We start from the raw sequence: 23,217 nt of genomic DNA on the forward strand, positions 1-23,217 counted from the left end.
ATAGACTTCATGGGTTGAAAACCCATAGAGGAGAAGACAATTTTGAGTTTTCCACTTGAAATGAATATGAGCATTGTGATGAATCATGAATTTTTCCCAAGGTAGTATATTGTAGTGAAAACAAAGATTTACCATAAGATATCTCAATATCTTCTTACGTGGGTTTGTAAGCATCATTTGTTGCTCTTTTGGGAAATTGCCTTCATGGGTTGGAAACTTCTCAAGGAGAAGGCGATTCTCAAATTTTCACAAGATTCTTCTTTTCATTGAAAATATGATAAGCTACAAGGGAGATCAACTTTGTGAATAATTTTTGCATGTTGCAAGAATCTCCATCGAATTAGGTACTAAGCTACCCAAAAGACTTACAACATAAAAGAAAACCACCCAACTATGAATTGTGGTGGAAGGGAAAGATGAAGAATGTAACGAAGACTCCTTCCACCTAAGGGAACTTAAAACTAGACTTAGACATACCTAGGATTAATTGAGACACAAAATTCTCCACTTTTGTGAAATGGTTATAGGTTGAAAAGTGGGGCAACAACTAGCTCTGACTCAGGACTTGGGTAGACTATACCAAAGAAAGGAATCCAAAATCTCTAGTTTTGCAAAAATAAGAGGTGACTACACAACAAAAATAAAATAGGGAAAAATAAGGAAGCAAAACCCAAAATGGAAAACTAACTAGGACAAAATGGAAAGGGACTAAACGTAAGTATAATAGAATAAATGGGTTACCTATTTTCAGTTTTAAGTTTGATAAAGTTTCAGATCTTGACCATTGTAGGTCAGAGGTAGCACATCACCATCTTGATAAGCCAATTTGAATGAATTATTCTTGAATGCCCGATGAATTTGAGTGGACCTTTCCATAAGTTATCAAACTTTTTATGCATACCCTTTGGAGTGCTTTGCTTATCCCACAGTAACACACTATCTCCTACCATGAAATTCCATAGTCTCATCCTCTTATCAAATAGACACTTCACTTGCATCTAGTGTTGGGTGATGTGATCCATGATTTCTTCTCTTTCCTCTTCAAGTTTTCTCAAGTACAAAATTCTCTTTTCTAGGCCATCTTTATAGATATCATCTTCATTTACTATCCTAAGTTTGTTCGTAGCCAATTCCAAAGGTAGTGAGAGATTAGCCTCAGTTCCATAGAGTAATTCAAAAGGAGATATACCAATTTCCCTTTAGGTGTCACCCTATCTACCTACAATGCCAAGTTTTTTATTATCCAGCACTAATTTCTTGACAATATTCATCAAGTTTTTGTTACTAGATTCTGCTTGACCATTTCCTTGCGAGAAATAATCAGATGAATGACTAACTATGATTCCATGTACAAAGAAAAAATTAGTAATCTCAATTGAAGAGAAATATATTGCGTTGTCCATCACCAATTTGATGGGAACACCAAACCTAACCAATATGTTTTCCTTACTAAATTCACATACTACTTTAGAGGTAGTTTTCTTAGTTGCTTTGGCTTCCACCCACTTAGTGAAATAATCAGTCACCATTATAACATACTGGTGACCAGCACTAGATGTTGGGTTAATCATACAAATGAAATCAAGACTCCATTTTTGAAAATGCCCCTCAATGATGATAACTTTGAGCAGCAGCATGGCTAATTGAGGACGTCTAGGGAACATCTTACATTTTTCACATTTAGCTACCTAGGAATAGGCATCCTTGAACATTCCTAGCCAATAGTAACACTGTCTTAATAATTTGAAAGCCATGACTGAGGATGAAAAATTCCCTCCATAGGCTTCATCATTAAATGTTTTCAACAACTTTTCCTACTATTTTTTGTCTACACATCTAAGGAAAGTGCCATCTATGGCTTTTCAAAATAATTCTCCATCCCAAATTACATATTTAGCCACTTTCAATTTAGGATCTCTCCTTTGTTTTGTAGTTAGGCCCTCTGGACATTCTTCATATGTTAGTAGATAAGTAATATTCTCAAACCAAGGATCATGCAGACCTATAGCCAAAACTAATTACTTTTCTCCAAATTCTTCTAGTTTTTCAGCAATCTTATTTTTTGTAATCACTTTGCACAAGGCATTACCCCTTAATAGTTTGGTAGGTTTAATTTCTATATCATATTCTTGTTTCTTGGCTATCCATGTTCATCTAGCATTACACCTTATATCCTATTGTGTTAACACACTTTTTACTACTACATCTAGGACATAGATCATAGAATGCGAATGCAAGATATAAAATTTAAAAAAATTAACTGCTTTGACTACTGCAAAAGCATGTTTCTCAATTTGTGAGTACTTCAACTCATGATTTTTCAAAGGTATTCTCATGAAAGCTACTGGGGCTTGTATTCCTTCATCATTATCTTGCATAAGTATAGTTGATAAAGTATGTTCAGAGGCATAATAGTAAATGATGAAATCTCACTTCTAATTTGGTTGGCATAATACTAGAGCATTAGCAATAGCAGTTTTTATATTTTGAAAGGATCTCTTTCCTACCTCACTAAATTTAAAATTTGAATTTCCTCTCATTATGTCTATGATACACTTATTGGTTTTTGCAAAATCCAGTACAAACCTTTTGAGGAAATTCACTCGCTCAAAGAATGATTTAACTCCTATTTTATTTGATGGTAGGCTCAATCTTCGAATGGATTTGACTCATTCAGGATCAATTCTAATACCTTCTTGAGAAACTATATGACCAAGGAGTTTTCCCTCTGTCATACAGAAAATGGATTTTTTGGGATTAAGTGAGATTCCATGTTCCCAACACCTTTGCAATACCTTCCTCAAATCTTCTATGTGATATTTTCTCTTCTTTGAAAACATGGTGAGGTCATCTAGATATATAACAATAATTTGGTCCTTTAGATCAAAAAATGTTTTACTCATACACCTTTGAAATGTAGTGCCAACATTAATGAGCCCAAAGGTCATTCTGTGATATGCAAATATAGCCCAAGGAGTGGTGAATGTTGTCTTATGCCTGATCCTTTTCTTCCACTTCAACTTGATTGTAACCTTATAACTCATCAAGCATGGACATCATTTTGGCTCCAGCCACTATTTGTAGTAAGTAATCCATATTGGGGAGAGAAAAATTATCCTTAAGGGATGCCTAGTTCAAATTTTGGAAATCAACATAGATCGTTATTTCTTCATTCTTCTTTTTGACTGTTACTATATTAGCTACCCAGGTGGATAGATGGATGGGATAGATGATTTTTTCCTTTAGCATCTTGTCTACTTCTAAAAATATAACATTTGCTATCTTAGGATTATAATTCCTTTGTTTCTACTGGAAAGGGACTGCATTAGGTTTCAAGGGAATCTCATGTTTTATCTTCTCGCCTATATAGGTTTTCAAGTCTTCATAACTCTAGGAAAAAATATCCTAGTATTCTATGAAGAATTATTTTGTAGCTTTTTTCTCTTCAAGGAAACAACATTTTCCAATATTAATCATTTTGGGATCATAAGTATCTCCAATATTCACCCCTTCATACTCACTAGTAGTAGGACCTTTTTTTGTCCTCTTTTGCTGTATGTAAGCATCATGTCTATTGAACAATTTTTCTAAAGATACAAAGTATGGGGGAATGATATTATCTCATAGTTGGACTTAATCATTTTGATTTTTTTTCCACTTGACATCAGATTTTTCATGATTATCATCATTGGATTTATGTCCAAAACTAGATTTTTCATTTTCTAGGAATAGCTGAAAACTTCTATCATCTTCAAAGACTTTCCAAGACTCTGCATTGTCTTTGAATTTTAGATGGGTAAGTAACAAGGAAGAAAAAATAGCTAACGAATCTACTTTGGTATTTATCTCTCTCAGTATTGATTCAATAGAAAAAGCATCAAGGCCTTCTATTTCATCCCAAACTCTATTTCTATAATTCTTCAAATTATTATTCTTCATAGAGTATTGCCCCTTAATTTGTCTTACAATGAGCTCTGCATCACCTCAAGCTTTCAGGATCTTTATTGATTTTTCTTTTGCAACCACTATTCCTAGAAGCAAGGATTCATATTCCATAGTGTTATTTGTATTTCCAAACTCCAATTTAAGAGCCATAGGTTTAGGTTCTCCTTCAAGGGGTATTAACATACACCTATGCTAGATCCTAATGAGGAACAATTTCTATCGAACGCCAATGTCCATATAGATGATGACTCTTTCTCTTTACTTAAGGCTTTCTTTTTTGAGTCTTTAGTTTCTTTCTTAGTTAGAATGCCTTCAATAAATAACATGTAATTGTTGAACTCTAGCTCTTGGTAAAGGATCTGGGCTTTAGGATCATCTGACTTCAGTACAATGAATTTTTCTTTTTCTTCAGGTTCTAGCTTAACTTTCTTATTCCCTATGGGTATTACTACTTGAGATCAATATAGTTTTATTTCTCATCCTAAGTCTTGGTAGAGACTCCTACTTAAGAGAAGCCCATAGCTTGTTGGAATATGCGCGACTAGAATAGTTAGTAAGAGTTTCTTTTCTAGATGAGAAGCTAAGGCTACCTGAGCATCTTTAATATGTCCAAGCAAGGAAACCTATTTGGCATCCATAGAATAACTTCTTCCATGCACCTTGGTGAGGTTGAGACCTAGGGCCTTAGCTACAAAATAAGGCATAACATTGTTTGATGCACCTAAATCTATTATGCAATTACTTGGTTTGCATCCATTGATATATAGTGAAATATAGAATGGGTCTAGTTTCTACCTTGGAGAGGTTGCTAGGATAGTAGAATCTTCTTGATTAAAAAAGTTACATGTAAAAGTTTCATTTATTTCTTCCACAGTCAAATTGTGATTTAAATTTGTACTATTCCCTTTACAATGATCTACCAACCTTTTCAACTCAGAGGGATAAGAGTTCAAATAATCTATGGGGGAAAGTTGGATTTTTGATTCTTTACAGAATTAAATGAAATCAAAGGGCATTTTGTCCTTACCTATTTGAGATGCAGATACTCCTTGATCAATATGGATATTACTCACTAAAGGACTGGGATCATTCTTGTGAGCATGATAGGAGGACTAATTCTTTTACCTTTGACCTCGAATCAATATAGTGTATGAAGTTCCATCAATAGTTGCATAACATTTGTCCTTTGGTTTAGAATCCGACTCATACTCCAAAAATAAATTTTTAGAGTTACCAGTTTAGTATGAATTTGACTCAAAAAAAGGAGTTGTAGAGTTCAACTCATTGGTGGACAATGACTATATCATATGAGAAATTTTCAGATAGCTCTCACTATCATGATCTATTGTCAAATGAAACACATACATATTTCCCTTTTTGGTGCTGCTTTAATTGCCAACCTTGGTTGTGAACCTATAGGATGTGGAAATTTTCCATCATTATTCCTTCCTAGTAGGTTTTGATAATTGCATTAGTAAGAATTACTAAACTTGAGTAATTGTCTTTTTATTGCTACCAACTCATTTGACAATTTCTGAATAATTTCATCAGCAGATGTGGTGTTACAAAAACTTCCTTTAGTTTGAAGTTCTCACTTCCATTTTCTCACAAAAATCAAATCATCTTCAAACTCAATTTCCTTCTTTTGTGTGTCTACTAAATTTTTGGGATGTTCCCTTCTTAAGTCATAATTAATATACTGGGGCATCGCACTTATGAAGAAGGTTTTTTAGATTACCAATAGTGGGCTTGTCAATAGTTGGAATTCTATTGGTATTCTTATTGAAAGTAGCAACAAAATCACTCATGCTCATGGTGGGTTACTTTTTAATAGATGTCAACTATGTTAACAAGACATGTTCATCTTCCACAATTTTAAATCTTGTCTCAAAGGTTATACTCATTGTATCCCAATTAGTGATTGAACCATCATCTAGATGATAGAACTAGTCTACTACATTTTCTATCAAGGTTTCCATAAATAGTCTTATAGAAACATCCTCATGTGCAACTCCTAAAATGTGAGTAGCTACAAAGAAGGCCTTAATGTGTTCATCTATGGTAACCTTCCCATCACCTAAAAATTTAGGAAAATTCTTCCTTGAGCCAACTTGGAGTGGGTCATAGGCTATGAGTGCTAATGGTCCTATTGCTGCAGCCCAAGGAGCATCCATGATTGTTCAGGCAAGGTATGGCCAAAAATTGACAACTAGGGGAGTAGTGATTCCATGCAAGGTCAATACCTAGTAGGAAGTATGTGAAGTGCTTTGATTCCTAATAGGGGAAGGTGGTCTACTCTGACTCTTCTTTTCACCTTTCCATTTAGGAATATCTAGGATGGGAAAACCAAGTTATGTAAGCTTATTAAAAATAGGGTCTTGCCCACCCTATTCTTTGGTACTTTTGAGGAACCTTGTTTGTTCCAAGGTGCTAGGCTAGTTTTTTCTTTAAGCTTCATGTCTCCATTTTTTTTCTACTCTCTAGATGTCTCTCCTTTGAACAACTCTTTCTAAAGCTTTGGCTCTTGATTCTTCCTCTTCCAATACTTGGCTAGCATTCCTGTAATGTTTAGTGTTCCTCCTATTTCTCCAAAAAAATGTATTAAAGGATGGAATTATGTCTTCTTGGTTGTATCAAAAACCAAGGTTAGGTTGGATCACCAGAAAAATGTTCTCATGAGGTAGTACCATCTTCCCTCATGATATAGGCTTATTAGTCAAGTGATTATTTGTATCCCCAATAGATTTGCCAAAAATCTATTGGTAAACATATTTGTTCTTTCTGATTATAACTCTTAAATTCTTAAATTATGAATAATATTTGATTACTAATAGTTGAAAATTTGCTTCTAAAAAGACTAACTTTTCTCTAAATTAATAGGTACAACTCCCTATTATGGATTTGTAATGAATTATGTTTTGTTCCTAAACCTTATATGGGGTGTGTTCTTGACCAAAGAATAGGAGAGGTAAAACTGAACCAGGCCTAAATAGGATCTAACTTAGGTAAACAGTAATTTCTAAAAATTTGGTTGAGTTTGTGAACCCACACATCGTATGAACTCACAAAGCTTAATAACATAACAACTAATACTATCTAATTCAACTAGAGTCTAAGCTACAAGGAAAGAAAGATTAACTAGAGGGAAATACATCTAAGAGGTTTCTCTTTGAAAATTCCATGACACTACTTATCATATCCATTCACTATTTTGAAACAAAGGAATGAAACTCCATTCATTCCTTGCTTCAACTCAGATTAAAGAGAAAACATGTAATTAACAACTAACAAAAATGGAACAAAAAATAATTGATATAAAATACCATTCAATTGAGTCTGCAACATCAGGTACTTCACACCAAAAATTAGTCGACCTTTTATTAATCTTTCAATTTCAAACATATAGTATTCTGAGATGATTATTACATTAGAAGTTCAATCAGTTCATCTCCTCAAAAAAATGACAAATGACAAGAAACCAATTTGTCATATTATAATGATTACAGCAAAAAATAAAAGAGGTGGAATATGAATCACTTTGCCTTCTATCCCTTTTCAAATTTTTCCCTATATGCTTTAGCAACAACAATGATTGGGATTATCTCTTCATGCCTAGGCATGTGTATGTTGGTGTATCTCAAGAGCCACTTAGAATGCTCCCTGGTCAACTCCTTCATACCATTCAATAAATCTTGTAGTTCCTACATGGCCACATGTATGCATTCACTGAGTTTCTAAAGTTTTGCAACTTTTTTTTTATTACTATAAGATATATCTATTAGACTATCTATGAATTTGGAGAAATTATCCTACATGATGATTATTCCAATGAGTCATTTCCCTTAGTCACTAGTGTGCAAATCTATATGTAGTCCCCTCATGAGCTCAAAACTTCTATCTTGTTCCTTCTTTACTTTCTCCTCTATTTCCTTAAGTCCTTTCTTTGCTAATAGGATCATTTCTAATTTGAACTACATGCTCTGAAGCTAATCTAACAAAGGCTCATCTCCCTTTGGCAAGATCTTTGCTTCAACAGCTTCCTTTTCCTTTATTTGAATAATAATCTTCAGAAGAGAGATACAATCATCACTCTTCTCTCTCTCTTTAGCTAAAGTATTTCTATTTTCTAAGATGTTATCTTTCTCTATTTCTAATCTCAAGATAACATTGCCAATTTGCTCCATAACAGAGACTCCCTCCAATTTGAGCTTCCTGGTCAAGTGCTTACCAATTTGATCGAAGTGCCTATCTTCCTGAAGCTAAGACATATGGGCTTAAACCTCACCAGCAATAAGATTACTTTTTACTAACATTTTGGAGATACTTTCCAATGAAGTGACCAATTGTCTAATAAATCTATTTAGTTCCTCTATTTCTGCCTTCATCCTAACCTTTGACAACTTGAAGCTTTCTAGTTATCCTTCAATTACTTCATTGGTTGACTTCCACAAGCCAACCTTGGTGTTGTGTATGGTATCTCCAAGATCTATGGAGTGTAAAGTGAAATCATCTATGGTCATTTCTTCCATTCATCTATCCTTGGTGAGCTTCAGAATCTCCATTGTTAGGTTCCTAGTTTCAAGATCTTGTCCAAGGATAGACAAGGTCTTTTGATTCTTGACCTTACTCAAAGTAGACCTAGAGTGAACTGCAAGAGATAAGGTATCCTTGTTTGGAGCACCTTCATCGTTCCTCTTTGTCTTCTTCTCCAAAGTGTCCTCCAACAAGGAATCTATGAATCCTAAGTGAGTCTATGCTAAACATCTTCTTCCTAACTAGAGTGATTGTCATTGCAGTCAAAGATAAGGGATTCTTTAGGGCCTAATAAATGAGCTTGGAAGATATCTCACCTTTCTCCACCTCTAAGGTTTTCTTAGTTTCCTCATTAGATTTAGTAGATTCACTACTACTACTCTTTCCATCTCCCAAATCCACTATCTGCACTGGGGGGCTACTTGGTTGCATAAGTATAGTGCTTACTTACAAAATTGGACTATGATGAGGTGAAAGAACTAGAGTGGTATGAGGATAGGAAACTAGGGTGGTATGAGGAGAGGGAACTAGGGTGATGGCACTATCTTTTGGCTCCTAGACGTCTTCTTCTTCTCAGCCTTAGTTTGGGTTCTAATAATTGGGAGGGAGCCATCATGACAAGTCTTAGCCATGGGGATGTTTTCGTCTGGAGGTTGGTCACCTCCCCTTGACGGTTGAGCTATTCCTTGAGTAATAGCCAAGGCTACACTTGTTATACCACCTTGAGAGGAGGAATGAGCTATAGCTACTAGAGAAGATTGAGCTAATGTGATTTTACTTCTACTCCTCCTTGCAGTAGTCCATTCGACAAACTTTCTAGTTCTTTTGATGATTTGGGTCATCATGATATCTAAGTCATTCTCAGCATCCTTGTAAGGCTCCTAACTAATAGGAGTGTTTCTTAACTTACTCAGATATGTATTACTATACATATCTTGCCTATCATCCTCTAGTCCTTCAACATCAAAATTGATGTTATATGTTTTTAGTTGCTCCACTTTGAGCCTAGCGAAAGCACAATCTTGACTTTCAAATTAATCTTTACAATCTACCCAATAATCCTCAATAGTGTTAATGTGTTTGATCACTCTCCCAATCTTCAACACCTCCCTAGCATACCCATTCAGATCAAACATAGGTCTCAAGACCTCATACCTCTCCAATTTGTACCTCATCTTGAACACATTAAGCATATTATTTGTAGTAGATCAGGACTCACAACTGAAGGCTCCCACTCTCATAGGGAACTCATATCCCTTCTTCTTCAATCTCCCATTCAACACATTCACTTAAATTGCTTGCCTCATGATCTCTATCAACATGATCATGTCACTCTAATATCTGGGCAGCTTCAAGGGGAATCCATCAAAAGCTACAAGGCACAAATATGAGAAATATGAGAACTAGATAAAATAACTTTTGAACTAACTAATAGCCGCCATTGCTTCTGGGCTAAATCTCCTCTCTGGGTATCCCTGGAGATCCCTGAAAATTCACATAGTGAATGCATCATTAACTTTGACATACTCTGCATAACTATTTTGCAATTGGAAACATGAATAAAAATCATAACAGTTCACATCATTGAGAAAATTTTCTATCCTTTGGAGGCCTGGCCATAACTGTAAAGATGCTAGCATGTAAATTAGAAAGGAAGACATATAGAAGGTGTTGTAGAACTTCGCGACATTAAGAGCATCGAAAAGATTTCCACTTACCTCATGAGCCCAGTCTATATACTGTGTGTTTGTAAAAATAACTTATATCAAAAAGAAATATTGTCCAATGATATTTATAGCTTCTATCTTACCTTTAGTCTATGTAGGAGAACTAGAATGTCTACAATATTGCATTTGAGATTAGTACCAAATAGTGTTTTGGGGACCTTGCTTTGGGTGCTTTGTGGCTTTTGAAACTAGGACTGCATAATCTCCTTCCTCTAGACCATCTTCCTTATGGAGAACTCAAAGACTACTCCTCCCATAGTCAAATCCAAAAACTCCTCCCATGTTGGAACTTAGAGGAAATTCACCACAGTTTTCCTATAAATGAAGATAAATACTATATCATTTGGTAACACAATTTGTTTGGTATCCAAATTGTAATGATTTATGCATTAATTAATCAATTCTAGAGCTTGGGTTACTACCAGAAAATCAGTTGCTTCCACTAGTCCACATCCTTGAAGCTTCTCAGCTATGGGATGAATTGGCTCCAATTTCAGCCTCTCTTTTTATCTATTAGATATAAGAGTTTTAGAAAATACAAAGCAACCAAAGTACCACCACAAAAATCAACAAAGGAGGCCAAGCCTCACAAAGGAAGAATAGAATCAGCTATACAACATAACAAAAAGAGGAGAAGAAGGACTATCTAACTAAGAACATCATAGTAATTGACCATCCAAGAAATCCAACCTAAGGGACCCTCCATGCAAATGATGCTTTTATGTTCTTGAATCTGCATCAGCCTAAATAAATTTTCTTTTCTAGCATTCACTTTCATACTAATTTCTCTATTTAGCCTAATGTAAGCTTGCTCAAAAACATGTAGATCATCCAAATTTATATGCCATTGGTATCCATGCTTCAACTCATAGTAGAAAAATGTAGCATGCCCATCATAAAGGAACCTTCTCATCTTGTCTCGCTCAATCAGTATAGTAGCCTGCACCTACAAAGAAATTTTAAAATAAGTGAGTTTTTGAAAAAACTCAGTAATATCCCTTAGCTTACCTTGGTACCTTTCCTCATTCCTACACTTCTAGATCTGCCAAAGAATGCTAGATGAAAATATATTCCAAAATAAATTGGTATATTTAGGAAGACCATTAATATCACCAGTGATAATAACAAGAATATTAATATCAATAGGATAAACAATGTCATCTCCATATTTCTTTAGCAAAAGTACAATATAAAATAATATGTCTACCAGTTTCAAGAACTCTACATAAATTACAAATATCAAAATTAGATTAATCTCTCTTAATAGGTAGCTTGTCCAACATGACTAACCATCTAAACCATCTAATTTTAGGCTCAAAAAAATTCTTCCACAAGATATCAAAGTTTTTTTTCCAAACATTAGCATCATAAGAAGTGTACCAAATAGCATTTACATGATCAATAATATCCATATTACAATCAAGGATTCTATATATATTTTTGGCCTTAAGTAGATTCATGACAACTCCACTAGGCCAGTTACATTTAAGGTGCCTTTGAGAATGAACATGGCATATAGTGGGAAGACCATTAACAGCATGCACAATCATGTTATAAGTTCTTTTATGGGAATTGGGAATATCATATTTCTTTTTAAGCTCATCCCAAGGAGTGATTTGATTCTTCTTAAAGAGATCTATGAACTATTTAATACCTTTCTTAGCCCATAAAGCAAGACATATAGAAGGTGTTGTAGAACTTCATGGCATTGAGAGCATTGGAAAGATTTCCACTTACCTCATGAGCCCAATCTATATACTACGTGTCTATAAAAATAACTTATACCAAAAAAAATATTGTTCAATGATATTTATAGCTTCTATCTTACCTTTAGTCTATGTAGAAGAACTAGAATGTCTACAATCTTGGGTTTGAGATTAGTACCAAATAGAGTTTTATGGACCTTACTTTGGGAACTCTGTGGCTTTTGAAACTAGGACTACATAATCTCCTTCCTCCAAACCATCTTCCTTGTAGAGAACTCAAAGACTACTCCTCCCACTATCAAATCCAAAAACTCCTCCCATTTTGGAACTCAGAGGCAATTCACCATAGTTTTCCTATTAATGGAGATCAATATTGTATCATCTGGTAACACAATTTGTCTGGTATCTAGATTATAATGATTTATACATTCATAAATCAATTCTAGAGCTTGGACTACTACTAGGAAACTAGTTGCTTCCACTAGTCCACATCCTCAGAGCTTGTCAGCTATGGGATGAATTGGTTTTGATTTTAGCCTCTTTTGGAAATCTTGCATATCATAAAAATGGAGTGAAGTATCCATGAAATTCTACAATGTGGACTTGATTCCATTTAGTCCATCAAAACCCACAAACTTGATTGCCATTCTATCTAAAAATGAAATGAGTTGAAATTTCAAATCTAGAAGAAGAACAAGATATTGAATTTTCAATTATAGATTATTTGAAAAAGTTGTGCAATTTTAACAGAATAATAGTTCAAGAAAAAGTGGCAGTTTGAATAATTGTTATGTTTCCATCTATATAGGAGCTTCAATTCACCCACTGATCTTTAGGATTCATGCCACACAAATGAATTAAAGGATGAATCCATTTAAATAGTAAATGTGGGAGATCTAATGGATATTTTAGTGTCTTTTCAATATTTCCATTGGCCCAATGGTGACTTTCCATTCTTTCATACTTACTTTTCCATTTCCCTTTAAGTTTCAAAAAATTATGAATAGAGTACCTCATAAGGAAATATCTACCTAGTCGAATTCTTCTTAGTATACCTTTCCCACAATACTTATATTGTTCCATTATCATCTTAAGATGTTTCTTATACAATTTGTGGGTCCAATCTTCTTACAAAGTTGATTTTCTTTTGAATATGGAAAATTATCCTCATGGGTTGAAAACCTACTAAGGAGAAGATGATTTTCATTTCTCCACTCAGGCTTTCTTTTAAACTTTATCCTTTGAGTTAATACATTCTTTGGGTTTAGAGAAGTTTAAAAGGACTGCAAAAGTTGAAAGGGGCCCACTTCCTTGTTTTTTCTCCTTTACAATTGCCTTTGGCAGAAAACAGACTTCATGGGTTGAAAACCCATTGAGGAGAAGTCAATTTTGAGTTTTCCACTTGAGATGATTTTGAGCATTGTGATGAATCCTGAATGTTTCCCAAGGTAATATATTGTAGTGAAAATATGGATTTACCATAAGATATCTCATTATCTTCTTACATGGATCTATAAGCATCATTTGTTGCTCTTTGTAGGAAATTGCCTTCATGGGTTGAAAACCTACCTAGGAGAAGGCAATTCTCAATTTTTTACAAGCTTCTTATTTTCATTGAAAATATGATAAGTTGTGAGGGAGCTTAGCTTTGTGAATAATTTTTGCACGTTGTAAGAATCTCCATCAAATTAGGTACTAAGCTACCCAAAAGACTTACAACATTAAAGAGAACTACCCAGCTATGAATTGTGGGGAAAGAGAAAGATGAAGAACCCAATGAAGACTCTTTCTACCTAGGGGAACTTAAAACTAGACTCGGACATACCTAGGCTTAACTGAGACACAAAATTCTCCACTTTTGTAAAAAGATTACAAGGTGAAAATTGGGGCAACAACTATATAATCATCTTTTTTCTTCTCATGTTGCTACAATAGATCTTTTTACAGCACTTTCTCATTGAATATGACATGTCTACTTCTTAAAATTTTACAATTTTCAAATTCCCAAAGCCTATAACCAAATTCATTAATTCCATATCTAACAAATACACATTTCTTTGACTCATCTTTTAGCTTGGTTCTATTTTCAAAATCTATACGAGAAAATGATTCACAACCAAAGGTTTTGAGAAAAGAATAACTCACCTTCTTACTAGTCCATGCTTCCTCTAGAATACCACAACCCATAGGAGTAGAGGGACCTCTATTAATCACATATACAATAGTATTGACAACCTCTACTCACATGTGTAAGGGCAACCCAACATGCAACCTCATACTCCTTGCATGCTCCATTATAGTCCTATTCATGTGTTTAACCGCTCCATTTTCCCATGGTGTCTTTGGAAAAGTTTTCTATCTATGAATACCATTAGTGGAGTAATAATATTCAAATTCATGACTAAAATACTCACTACCATTATCAAATCTGAGGCATTTTAATTTCTTACTAGTCTCATTTTCAACCAAGCATTTCTATTTCTTAAATGTTTGAAAAAAATTAGATTTCTATCTAAGGAAATAAACCCATACTTTTCTAGTTGCATCATCAATAAATGTAACATAATAATGAGAGCCACTATTGGAAGATACCTGAGCCAATCCCCATACCTCTATATGCAAAAGCTCTAATTTTTCCCTTTTATTTTCCTTCCCAATCTTCACAAAACTCACTCTCTTTTTTTTTCCATACACACAAATTTCACAAAAAATCATATTAACACATTTCAAACCTAGTAAAACTTTTTTTAAATGAAATAATTTTATACCTTTCTCACTCGGGTGGCCAAGTCTATTGTGCCATAGTGTTGTATCATAATCTACAACAACTATTTGCTCTCCTTGCTCAACTATAGCAATTGTTTCTAAACATTCATTTTTTTTCTGAAATAATAGAAGTGGAAGGAATAATATGACATGTACAAAGATATAAGGTTCCTACTTTCACATGTTTTGCTACTACAAGGGAACCTTTTGAAACCTTCCAATTTTTATCATTTAAAGTAACTACACAACCCTCATCTCTAAGTTGCCCTGCTGAAATTAAATTCCTACTTAGCCTTGAAACATGTCTTACCTCATGTAGTAGCCAATGATTCACATTTTAGAACTTAATCTTAACTTTTCCCTTTCCAAAATATTTTCAAGGTTCATTATCCCTCAAATAAACAAGCCCAAAATCCCCTTGGACATAATCAATGAAATAACCTCTATGAGGTATAGCATGAAATGAAGCACTAGAATCTAAAACCCATGAATCATCAACACTTTCTAAAGACAGAAGAAAAACATCCTCTTCAGATTTATTACTTGCCACATTGCCTCCTTGTTCCCTTCTAGATTATCTCCTTCATTGTTCTTTCAACCCTAGTAATCTTTCTTCTTATATCCTATTTTACCATAGTACCAAAAATCTCTTAGTCCTCTAGATTGAAACCTCTTTCCCTTTGACTTTCCTCTTGATTTCCCACAATTTCTAGAATTATTTCCTCTTATAGTCATTCTACTTCTACTTTTTGCATTCAAAGCACTTCCTTATGTAGATCTACCTGAGGTTTTCCTATGAGTTTCCTCAATTAGAATAACACTAATCACATCATCATATTTTAGGGTATTAGATCCTAAAACAGAATTACTTACAGTTTACCAAATTGTTTCAGATTTCATGCAAAGAACACAAAATCAAGAGAGCCCTAATTTCTTCATCAAAATTAATACCCACAAAAGATAATTGACTAGTAGTAGTATTAAACTCATTTAAATGATCTACAATAGATCCACCTTCTACCATTTTCATATTAAATAAATGCTTCATGAGAAATACCTTGTTTGAAGCCGAGGGCTTTTCATACAATTTTTTTAGGTTTCTATCAACTTTTCCATTGTCTTAGCTTTTATAATATTAAATGCCACTAATGGTACTAGGCATAATCAAATATTTCCAAGTGTCTTTATGTCTAAAATATCCAAGTCCTCATTTGTCATAGATCCCTAATTCTTGGTTTTTCCTTCCAATGGCTTCCATAAATCCTTTTGACAAAGATAGTCTTCCATTTGTATCTTCCATAACTAAATTTTCTTCCCATTAAACTTTTCAACCCTTAGCTTACGCTCATCTTCCATCACTCCCTCTCAACTATGAGACTTTCCTATAGAGGATAACTAAAAGAAACTAGGCTCTGATACCACTTCTTAAGATTTAACCACTAACAAAAATAACAATTACATGAAAATATAAACAATATCAAAAAATAATAGATCAGACTAAAAAGAACACAAGATACCAAGATTTAACATGGTTCACCCAATCCCTAGGCTACATCCACCAAAAAACAAGTCCAATATTATTACGATCTAGTGATTAAAACTTGATTACAATTTGTAATCCCTTGTAGCTCAATACCACCGCAAGATTTTTTTTTTTGCATCACACCTTATGAAACAATCCCTAACCCTAAGGCCTTTTATACAAGTATTTTTCCCACTTTAGGTTTAAAATTATTTACAACATATCAGCCATAAATTGGCAATATAAACAATAGCAAATTGGAAAATATTAGCCCAAATTTTTTTTTGGGGCATTGTCTTGAACCTCAAATAATTTATGAAGTATGCATAGTACTTCCCTAATTAGTCACCACAAACTAACATAACCAAGCTCTTAGATACATCAATACATAAGAGAAGCTAAGCAATAAAAACTTGAAGTGGATGGAGTATTTGCAGGCCTTTACCTTTACAATCAAGCATATGAAGGGACAATAGAAAAAAGTTTTAGATGAACCAAGTAGGAGGATTATGACATTCCAAGAGATTTAGCTCCAAAGAATTGGAATAGAGAGTTTTCAAAATCTCTACCAAGAAGATGAGGACTTTGCTAAAGCCTACAAGGTATGCACAAACTTTCAGAATTATTTTCATAGAAATTTTTTAGAATATACCTTGCAAAATGGCTTGTTATTCAAGGGTAATCAACTATGTGTTCCAAGGGATTCCATGAGAGAGAATCTAATATATGAGAAGCATAATTGCAGCCTAAGTGGTCATTTTGGTATCATCAAAACCATAGAATTAGTGCAAAGGTTCTACTATTGGATAAAACTAGCAAGGGATGTAACCAAGCATGCGTAGCAGTTCATGGTGTGTATGAAGGCCAAAGGAGGAATCAGAAATGTAGGTTTATATCAGCCTCTGCCAATTTCAAATAGACCATGGGATTGTGTAAGTATGGACTTTGTTGTAGGTTTACCAAGAACCAAGCAAGGGGATGATACCATTTATGTTGTTGTTGATAGATTCAACAAAATGGGGCATTTCATTCCATGTAGGAAAAATACTGATACTACTCACATTGCCCATTTGTATTTCAAGGAGGTTGTATAGATTCATGGACTCCCATTAAGCATTGTATTAGATAGTGATGTTAAATTTATGAGCCACTTTTAGAAAACCTCATGTGGAAGAAGCTTGGTACAAACATGTCTTTTTGTTCAGCTTACCATCCCCAAATTGATGGTCAAATAGAAGTCATTAATAGGACCTTAGGTAACCTTCTAAGGTTCCTAAAAAAATAATATGGTAAAAGTTGGGATGTTATCATTTCCCAAGTAGAATATGCCTACAATGATAGCAAGAATAGAACCACTAGTAAGAGTCCTTTCGAGATAGTTTATGGAATGCATCCAAGGGGTGTATGTGAACTAAGATCTCTTGGAGAAATGGATTTGATAAGTGGCCAAGCTGAAGATTTTGTCCAAACCATGAAGAAAATCCAGGAACAAGTCAAGAAAACTATTCAGGACAACACTCTAAAACTCAAAGCCAAGGTGGATAACAAAAAGAAGGATGTTTAGTTTGTTGTTAGGGGCTATGTGATGGTACATTTAAATAGGGTAGGGCTTCAAAAAAAGGTTCCTACTAAGCTACAAGTGAAAAGAGTAGGGCCTTGCAAGATATTGGCAAAGTATGGAGAAAATGCCTACAAGGTTGAGTTACCTTAAAATTTGGGTATATCCCTTGTTTTTAATGTGCAAGACTTGGACGCATATAAAGAGGACCTACCTTAGGTCAGTCTAGATGCTCATGTTGATCTTAAACCTATTAAAACACCTACAAATAGAAAGTTGGAAGTAGAGGAAGTCTTAGACTCTAGGGTGAAGAAGTCTACTAGGCACAAGGCTTATATGGAGCATCTCATCAAGTGGAAGGAAAAACCCATTTTAGAGGATTCTTTGGTTGCTAAGATAGATTTCAAGATATTTGACATACCCCTAGACATGATACCATCAAGTTCTTCCTAGCTCTTTGAATGTGGGGGGCTATGGTGCACGAGCACCTAGGTAGGCTAGTGTGTAACCTAGGGCTCTTTTTTGTTTTTTTTTTTGTCTTGTAGTGATGCTATCCACATAAATAGTCCAATAATAGGTCCTATTTGGTCCTTAGGTGTGTTTAGGAGAGTTGGAAAACCTCAACATGGCCAAATTGCTAGAAATTGGAAAATATTGTCAACTTGCAAACATAGGTCCTAGAATGGAAAAAATGTCAAAATAAAGTTCATGTGGCCTTAAGCATGTTATTTGAGGTAATTTCATGCTTATTCCATGTCCACTTGGTAGTTGGAACAAGTTTTGAGGTCTAACTCAAATTTGGGCAAAAGTTGCTGAAATGTTGTCATGTTGTCATGACAACATTTTCTTGCTCAAGAGAAGCTTTTTGAAAATCTAAATGTGGGAGATTCTAACTATTTGTAATGGTTATGGAACTAATGGACGAACCTATAAAATGAAGAGGGCAACCTTTTCCATGGGTTGGTCAAGTTAGAAAGGGATTGTATGGACTATATGTAGCATTTTAGAATTACAAGTTATTGGTTCTTTAAGCCATTTGATTAGGAATGAATTGAAGAGTATGATTTGAGTATTGGAGAAGCTCTATATTTTTATTTTGTATCTGTTTGTGTGGTTTTTTTTTCATTTTAGTCAATTTGTAGTAGATTAGAATTATTTTTTAGTTTTGTTAGTCTGCTGATTTGAACAGGGCAGTGTTACAAACATGGAACCTTAGGGCCATCTCCCACCATTGGTTACCTCTGGTCTTTTTGGATATTGAACTAGGGTCTATGTTCTGTAATTACTAAGAAGTATGGCACTAGAAAATGTTAGCAAGATTTTATAAGGTGATGCTTTAGGCAAGCAAATGCAGTTTGGCTAGGCACCATAGATCATAAAGCAAGCGATGGAGGGGATTGAGAGTGTAGATAACTCAAGCTAGGCATGTGGCAAGTATGGAGGTGGTCTTACCTAGCTCCATTCCAAGGGAGGTGTCTTGGAAAGTCTCCTAAGAATTTTTTTGAAGCCAACAACCATCAAACCCTTGAAACCCTTAATCTAAGCCTAAAATAGTGTTCTAACTATATGGATAGGTTGGGGTATAGAAAGTCACAAAATCTCCATGTAAATCAAAAAGGGTATCCATAATGCTAACTTTTTAAGGGGGTTGTTAAGTATATTTTCAAGATTTCTTAGTTTTGAATCACTTGGAGAGCTAATTCTAGTAGCCCTTGTTGTAGCATTTTCTCTTTAAAAATCTTGTGGGAAGAGAGTGCCCATGAACTTAGTGTAGTTTTGGGACTTAGTTGTTGTAAGCAACCCAAGGAGACGCTAGATGATTGGTTGACACCTTGAGGATCAAAAATTGTCCTAAGGGCTTGATGTGGAATGTAGTAGGCTAGTAAGCAATATGGTGGAATTTTTTGTTGATGCAACCCAACTAAAGGATTAGGATCTCATGAGTAAGGTCCTAAGAAGCTTAGGGTGTAGAGGAAGCCCTAGTGGGTTAGGCATATGACCTAATAAAACCCTAAGAGAACTTGGGGAAGGAGAGAAAGGTTGAGGTGTTAAATCATTTTTGCAGCAGGGTGATGTCTCTTAACATACTTAGACAATCTTGGTTCTGCTCTATTTTCCTCATTTATTCTCTCAACTTCTAAATCACTATGTGCATCTCTGTTAGGTAGTTCAACATCTCTTTCATGTACACTTATCTTAGAATCAAAATGTGCCTAAAGTTTATTCTATAACTTGACACTTAAATGTAGCTCAATTCTTGAATGCAACTAGGTAGTTGTAATACCGCAAAATTGGCTCATTGCCATAACAACCAATTCTATCTATTTTGATCAACCCTAAAGTCCTATTTTAATAGGCAATTCTTATTTTGATTTTCACTACATGCATTAATTGTCAAATGTAGGAAACCCTAATCCACATTAATTGTATTACTCATTCAATTCCTAAAGTATTGGCTTAGATTAGCTACATTAAATGTATTGATTAAATTTAATTACAAGTGTTTATACTTTAATTTAATTAAATTAATCCTTTAGATAATGTACAAAGGAATTGCAAATATTTGATTTAATTAAATATTCTCATTCAAATTGTTGAATTTAATTATTCAATATAGAATACTCAATTATGAGGTCATATTTAATTTCCTTAAATCAAATATATTCTCCAATATTGTCTCTTCAGTTCAAAAATGGAAACTCTTAGTTGACCCAAATTAGAAAAGGAAAGAAATTAGTTAGTTCCTTATTCCACACAAAAGAAATTAGTTAACTTCCTTTTCATAAGGAAACTTTCTATTCTAACTAAATCTAATTTCTAATCTTGACCGTTCATCCCAATTAATCTTGACCATTGATGGATTTTGGGAATTCTATTTAAGAGGTTTCTAATCCCTCATTATAGAGGTTGGAATTTTAATTGCATCAAATCTCTGTCGATTTGCATACTCACTATTTTTTATGTTATCATAGCTTTTCTTGCTTAGCATCAATATCATTTAGTTTAATACAATGCATACACATAGATTAAATAGTTTTTCTTATTTTTAGATTAGCAAATGCATCTTTTCATCTAGGTTAATTGCACTATCATATAGTTGCATAAAATCCTTCATACTAAAAGTTCTAGTTTCCCGTTTCTTCATTTGAGAGAAAATAGGAAAAATCCTTCTAGTTAGAAGGCAACAGGTTATTCTGTTAGATCTTTCAGATAAACAATCCAATGTTTATTTTAGGATGATCTTGTAGGTAAGGACTATGTTGAAGTGTATCTAAGGATCACAGGCCCCTAATTTTGCATATACATTTTTGGTGCCCACTATGGGCCAAAGAAAATTAATTTTTCTATCCTCATCTACTTTATTTTCTAATATTTTAATGATTTTGATGTACCTATACATATAGATTTCTAGTTTTCATGCAGAAAATCTTATTTTCACAAGAAGATTTGAGGATTTCACTTGTTTCTTAGTACTTCCTCAAGAAAAAAAGTGCCCCATTGCACAATTTCTCACATGGGCATATGAGAGATTTCATGCAAAATCTTGGAATAGCACATGCAAAATGCAAAATTTTTAGAATTCATTTTATCGTTTGATTTGACTAATAGGTTTTCTCTAAAGCACTTTCTTTCAACTTTCTAATTTTTCTACAACATAACTATCGTTTGCAGGATGATTGATGTAGATAACTCATATACAAACATATCAAACATGAATTAACTATGTTTTTGTAGGATGTTATCAAAGATATGAATATCAAAGATCAATTTTAAACCCACATAAAATATTATGTCTTTTTCTTGCTCTCTGCACTAGTATAATTAGGGCTTGTGAACTTTGTAGGCTGTAAGACAAGTGAATAGGGGGGCATGCTCTTTACCACTTGGAGGTCATGACCAAGGGTAAATCAAAAACCTAGAAGCCTCTACAAGATGACATCCAAGGGAGGCAAGCAAGTTAGTGGTTCTCCCAAATGAAGCCTTTAATGAAGAGATGATGATTTCCTTTTAAGGGATCAAAGTCTTGGAATAGGCATAGGTGGAATTAATTAATCTAACTTGGTGATTAACATGTCTTGCATGTTTGGGAAAGGAAATGAGGTAGAGGAGTATGATCTTTCCCCTTGAATTAAATCAAAAACTTGGACCCTTAAATCCGAACCACTAATTCGAGTCAACCTTTAGAGGGCTTGCTAGAGTGATCCAACCCCTGGGAATGACCCAAGTGAGTACACTCCTTTCACTCAAGATTCCAACTCACTATAATAAAGAATATTTGTAGAGAAAAACACTCCAAAGTTGTATTAATTTCCTCTTCTTCATTCCTAATATCACATATCAAGAAGAGGCTATGTCTGTTGCACTGGCCGGCACTAACCCCAGTCTTGCTAGTCAAGTGTGTGCACTTTTAGATGTTGTTGTGGGCTACTAGTCTCAAATCCACTTGCAAAGCCACTGAGGATTAATACAAATGAAAGCCAAGTAAAATATTTTAGTTAGTTTCTACTTGGTTCACCTCTGAAAGGGGGCATAATCTTTGTGTAAGGAGGGGGAAGAATCTCTCCTATAGAACTCACCATAGGTATACTACTGGGCGTTAGAAGGTGGTATATGTGCTTGACCCCTACCACAAGGGTGTTCATTTAGCATATATTTTATTGAGCCCTTTGAATACACCAAAATCATAGGCACCCTCTAGGGGGTGACATGGCTATGTGAGGTGCACACATGCACATAAGTTGTGGAACAAAGGTTATGCCTTCTTTACCATTTTTTTCATTTTAGAGATAAAGCATGTTTGTTTTCAAGTCTTAAACATGTCCAAAACTATCTAAACAAATTGAAATTCAAGACTCCCCCATCCCTCCAAGTTTCGTTGTCATTGGTTGGATTGTATTTGACTACTACTTGCATCTTGTGTCTCTTTGGAAACACTTTTCTTGTTTAAAAACCAAATGCTATTAATGACTTAAAAACCAACCCTACTATCTGTCTGAAATCTACCAAAATTGACCAACAATCTATCCAAAAAAGTTTGAAATCTTCAAAGTCTCTTTAAAATCTAGTTTTAGTTGTTAGTCTAGTTTCCATTTTCTCACACAGTTTTGCAAAACTTTGCATGAGTGCTTTTTGAGTCATCATATCTTCACACTGCCCTATCTAGATTCTCATGCAAGCTTATGCAAATCTCTACATGAGATCTAGCAAACTATCTTATTGTTAGCATCCTATTTCTCTTGTCAGTCTTAGCACTTTTTTCATGCAGCCTAGTCTATGTCCTTGCATGAGTTTAAATTATTGTTTCAAGTCTTCACTGCTTCTATACACTTTCTCACGTAGTTCCTAGAGAATCTTCACATAGAATCTTGACTCAAAACTTTCAAATATGGTCTATTAGAAGTATCTGCACTCTAAATTTGGTCTATTCCTGCAACTTGTTACCTCTTTTCTGTCTACAAA

This window comes from Cupressus sempervirens, chromosome 5 (genome assembly GCF_028749045.1).
Source record: "Cupressus sempervirens isolate cs-2001-9-10 chromosome 5, ASM2874904v1, whole genome shotgun sequence".
NCBI classification, from domain to species: domain Eukaryota; kingdom Viridiplantae; phylum Streptophyta; class Pinopsida; order Cupressales; family Cupressaceae; genus Cupressus; species Cupressus sempervirens.